General features: G+C 52.7%; 2 non-coding genes across 2 annotated transcripts in view; both read right to left on the reverse strand.

Moving 5' to 3' along the window:
• LOC143432419 (large subunit ribosomal RNA) overlaps nt 1–59 on the reverse strand; it is a 4,039-nt gene extending 3,980 nt beyond the window's left edge. The window contains exon 1 of the ribosomal RNA XR_013103016.1: nt 1–59. This exon is cut by the window's left edge and continues 3,980 nt beyond it. This is a non-coding gene — a ribosomal RNA (large subunit ribosomal RNA).
• Nucleotides 60–1,732: 1,673 nt separating this feature from the next.
• LOC143432422 (5.8S ribosomal RNA) lies at nt 1,733–1,887 on the reverse strand. Its single transcript, XR_013103019.1, has one exon. It is a non-coding gene; the product is annotated as a 5.8S ribosomal RNA (ribosomal RNA).
• Nucleotides 1,888–5,000: the final 3,113 nt, after the last annotated feature.

A 5,000-nucleotide genomic window follows, 5' to 3' on the forward strand; every position in this document is an offset into this window, starting at 1 on the left:
TTTCCTCCGCTTAGTAATATGCTTAAATTCAGCGGGTAATCTCACCTAATCTGAGGTCGTCTCTACGTGACGCACGAAATTCATTCGTGCCATCGAGCTCGCTTACGGAGAGAAGGTAAAAAAAAAAAGAGATTCGTATGTATAAATATATACAAGACGAGGAGAGAGCATCGGCGAACGGGGACGGCAGACGACGAAAAGAACTTTCGTCCATCTCCGACACAGCGATCCTTTGATTTACCGCTCGAGAAACCGGCAAGAAGAAACTACACGCACCTCTCTTCGTTGTTGTGTTCTCGTCGAAGCGTTTTATGCACCTCGCCAATGCCTTTCGTGTGTCGGTATTTCTTTTATATATAAGATTCGTAAAAAATATAAAAGAAAAAAAAAATACGAGACTCTCGCTAGACGACCAAGCTACCGGCGTTTCTTTAACATCCGTCCTCTTTATCGTCGTAGCTGCGAACGATCGACAAACCGTTTACACTCTCCAGCGGTTCCACACCTTCCGCGCGTAACACGCAGAGATCGAAACGGAGCGGCTCCTTTTCCCCCGATTTTATTACCCTGATCCTTCGGAACGAAGGACAGGCCGAGTTGGAGCGCCCGCACGAATCTCTCTGCTGCGTGAACGGGAAATAAAAGGGAACGCACGCGTGGAAAAGCGTACGATGCGATCGTAGCGCAAGCTGCGCTTCCGGGGACTGGATGACCGGCTTTTGGTCGCGCGGTCCCGTCTCGACAACGAAGACATGGGGTGACCAACGCACTCGATGATCACGAAGTAGGGCGGTAGTACCTTGCGGCACCGAGGCGGCACCTCGTCGAAGAAAAAAACTCGAGCCTCGCCAAAGGGGAGCCAATCTTCCCGTATCTGCTCCGAAAACTCTCTCCTTTGTCGCGCGTGTTACCGATTCGAGTTTCGCTTCGGGAGATCTCCGAAGCGCGGACACGCGTCACAGGCCAGAAACGTTGCGACGCTACACGGACGCAACGACGGCCTATGTTCGAGTGACGGTCCGCGCGAGAGATCTTTTCTTCCCTCGCGGAAACATGGTATACACACGCGCGGAGAGAACAGAGAGAACGGGTTATTCTGATCGAACACCCTGGGGCTGTACGAGGAGAACTTCGAACGATCGGATGCGCATCATCGTCCCTCGCGTTACGACGATGTCGCTCTCTCTCTTGTATATCTCTTCTCTCTCGACCGAGAATTCTCCCTCGGTCTTGCGGCGTGAAAAAAAACAATTCATTTTAAACGACGTCGAGCGCGCGGCATGTTCGTATCGTGCGCTAAAGGCGGGGCGAAGGCGATGCGTGTGGCGGGTGTGCGAATTCGGAACGCGGAACAAAATCGGCGATCGAAACACGAAGCGGTTCCCGTGGGCGGTCGTCCGTTTAACGGACGACTCACGACGCCACGAAGAACTCACGCGAGTTCGTGATCGACGCACCGTCGAGTTCCGTGAACGCGTTTACGCACGCCGCACGCGCACACACACGTTGCCAATCGCGGATTGCCTCGGCACGGCCACAGACGACTCGGACGAACGTCCAACGATCGCTCGTACGTCGCGTATCGCTCCTCTTCCTCCCTTTCTCGGTGCCGCCCGAACTCAGAAACGTTCGTAATTTAATTCGAGAATGAACGACGGCGGGCAGATTCGAGCACCGTAGGGAAAGAAAGATTCGACGAAACGCAACGCAAGCAGTATTCTGGTTACGTGAACGACCCTCAGCTAGGCGTGGTCCAGGAATTGTATCCGTGGACCGCAATGTGCGTTCGAAATGTCGATGTTCATGTGTCCTGCAGTTCACACGTTGACGCGCAATTAGCTGCGTTCTTCATCGACCCACGAGCCAAGTGATCCACCGTTCAGGGTAATCGTATATGTATATTTTATTGATCTTTGAGTCTCTTGGTACTAAAGTTCGAACAAGTCGATACCCAAACGTCCCCGGTGAAAGAGACGCGGGCGTCGCCGAACGGAGTTCGAGGCGACACGATATATCGGTCCTACGGATGAAACGCATACGCCGATGGTTCGCGCGTAAGGTCTCCCTCAAAGTTACGAAAAAATGCACGCGCGCGTCCAGGTGCGAAGAGAAAAAAAAAAAATCCCTTCAAAAATTCGTTAGGACTCCTCCGCGTACCAGCAGCCTCGAGGCGGTCTTTTACCTCCCGGCAACGCGAAGCGAGCATAAACTGTTCGAGCTCGCAACGGCGGGATTACAGACTCTCGACAACGAGGACAACGGGCAACGGCGGAATCGTCCCCTCTGGAACGAACGTGCGCGTCGAACTGAGAAGAAAAAAGACCAAACACCCAGCGGCGTATTGCTTTCGAGATCGACAAGACGCTCTCGTTCGGGTGAACATAACAATGTTATCATCGATGGGACACACTCGTCGTCTTCGCGCACAGTCTCGAGGCGGTCTATAAGAGTTTTCCCCGGCAACACGAAGCGAGTATAAAATTATTCGATCTCGCAACGGCGGGTTTTTCTCAGACTCTCGACAACGAGGCTTGGGCGCGAGCGACGGAATCGTCCCCTCCGAACGAACGAACGACGACGACGGTCTCTTCAAAATTCCAATACCACCCAGTCGTGTCGATTCCAACAAGGCTCAGGTAAACGAAAAAAAAATTCGTACATTCGTTAGGACGCTCCACACCGTTCGCCCAACCACACAGCCTCGAGTGGTCTATATTTTTCCCGACAACGCGAAGCGAGCAAGTAAAGTTCGATCTCGCAACGGCGGGTTTCAAGACTCTCGACAACGAGGTTATGGGTGTGGACGGCACGGAACGGAACGGGTCCCCTCTGAGCTGAACGGCACAATTCTGGGAGTGGGAAAACGGCAAAGTGCCAGCGGCGTATTGCTTTCTGAAAAAATGGCAAATAAAAAAGCGGACCCGACGAGTTCTCGATTACGAGAACTCGAGGGGTCCGCTAATGTACCGTAAACACCGATCGGGTAAATGTAAAAAAAAATTCGTTAGAACGTTCGCCGGTTGTACAAGCCTCGAGAAGCGGTCTATACGTTCACCCGACGACACGAAGCGAGCATAAAATGATTCGAAAGCTCGCAACGACCGCTGGGCGCGTCTTAGACTCTCGACAACCGAGGCTATTACCGACGAATCGTCCCCTCCGAAAGGAACGGTACGATCGACCATCTTCAACAGGTTACGCGCGACGACACCACGCACGCTCCATGCACGAATTCGAAGTCGACGACACGCGCGCGTTCGGGTAAAGATTCGTTGGGACTCGCCGGTTGCAAGCCTCGAGAAGCGGTCTATATTTACCCGGACGACACGAAGCGAGCGTAAATGATTCGTAAGAGCTCGCAACGGACGCTGGGTGTTTCAGACTCTTCGACAACGAGGCTGTGCAGCGACGAATCGTCCCCTCCGAACGGAACGGTACGATACGATCGACTTGAACAGGTTACGGCGCGACCACGCGCTCTCACGATAATTCGTGAAGTCGATACGAAGCGGGCCGTTCGGGTGAAAATTCGTTGGGACTCGCCGTACAACAGCCTCGAGCGGTCTATGTTTAACCCCGACGACGCGAAGCGAGCGTAAATGATTCGTAAGTGCTCGGCAACGGACGTTGGGTGTTTCAGACTCTCGACAACGAGGCTGCTCCGACGAATCGTCCCCTCCGAACGGAACGGTACGATCGACTGATATGAGAGCGGTGACGACGACACGAATCCTGAGAGAATTCGAGGTCGACGACTGTACGTTTTCCCGTTCGGGTAAAAATTCGTTGGGACTCGCCGTACAACAGCCTCGAGCGGTCTATGTTTCAACCCCGACGACGCGAAGCGAGCATAAATGATTCGTAAGAGCTCGGCAACGGACGCCTGGGTGTTTCAGACTCTCGACAACGAGGCTTGCGCGACGGTATCGTCCCCTCCGAACGGAACGGTACAAATACGATCGACAGATAGGAGAGAGCGGGGCGACACGCGATCCTGCGAAAAATTCGAGGGTCGTGTCGACGGTACGTTCTCTTCGTTCGGGTAAAAATTCGTTGGGACTCGTCGTATCGGAGCCTCGAGCGGTCTATACTTGGTTCCCGGCAACGCGAAGCGAGCACTTAAAATTCGATCTCGCAACGGCGGGTTTCGGACTCTCGACAACGAGGCTCCTGCGACGGAAACGTCCCCTCCGAACGAACGACACACGGTCGACCGAAAGAGTACGGGACTCTTTCGAATTGCCATATTACCATCCAGTCGAGTCGGCTCCGTAGCTCAGGTAAACGAAAAAAAAAATTCGTAAGTTCGTTAGGAATCTCGTACGGCAGGACAGCCTCGAGCGGTCTATACATTTACCCGACAACACGAAGCGAGCATGTGAAATTCGATCTCGCAACGGCGGGTTTCAGACTCTCGACAACGAGGCTGCTGCGACGAATGTTATTCCTCTCTGAACATGACGGATCTCGACCGAAGGAAGGTTATTTTCTTTGCTGCATACGCTTTGCGTTCGTTTCATCCATATATATCTGGACTCTTATAATTTTTATTTCGGAACGAATATAGTTCCGGTTTACGTACAATATCCAAAGGATCGGACGCCTCGATCTCTCCGACACGAGGCGGAGTTGCATATTACGGGCAGTGGATGTAATGTTTCTGTTCTTGTGGCAGTGCAGTGGATGCGGCTCGTTCGAGCACATTATTTTTTTTTTTCATTTTTCCGTGCCGCGGGTCACCAGGACCACACGCTAGAGCACGTTATTATTTGTTATATTTCCGTGCCGCGGGTCACCAGGACCACACGCTAGAGCACGTTATTATTTGTTATATTTCCGTGCCGCGGGTCACCAGGACCACACGCTAGAGCACGTTATTATTTGTTATATTTCCGTGCCGCGGGTCACCAGGACCACACGCTAGAGCACGTTATTGTTTGTTATTTTTTGCCGTGCCGCGGGTCACGAAGACCGCACGCGAGAGCACTTTATTTTTGTAC

The sequence above is a fragment of the Xylocopa sonorina genome, unplaced genomic scaffold (genome assembly GCF_050948175.1).
Source record: "Xylocopa sonorina isolate GNS202 unplaced genomic scaffold, iyXylSono1_principal scaffold0164, whole genome shotgun sequence".
NCBI classification, from domain to species: domain Eukaryota; kingdom Metazoa; phylum Arthropoda; class Insecta; order Hymenoptera; family Apidae; genus Xylocopa; species Xylocopa sonorina.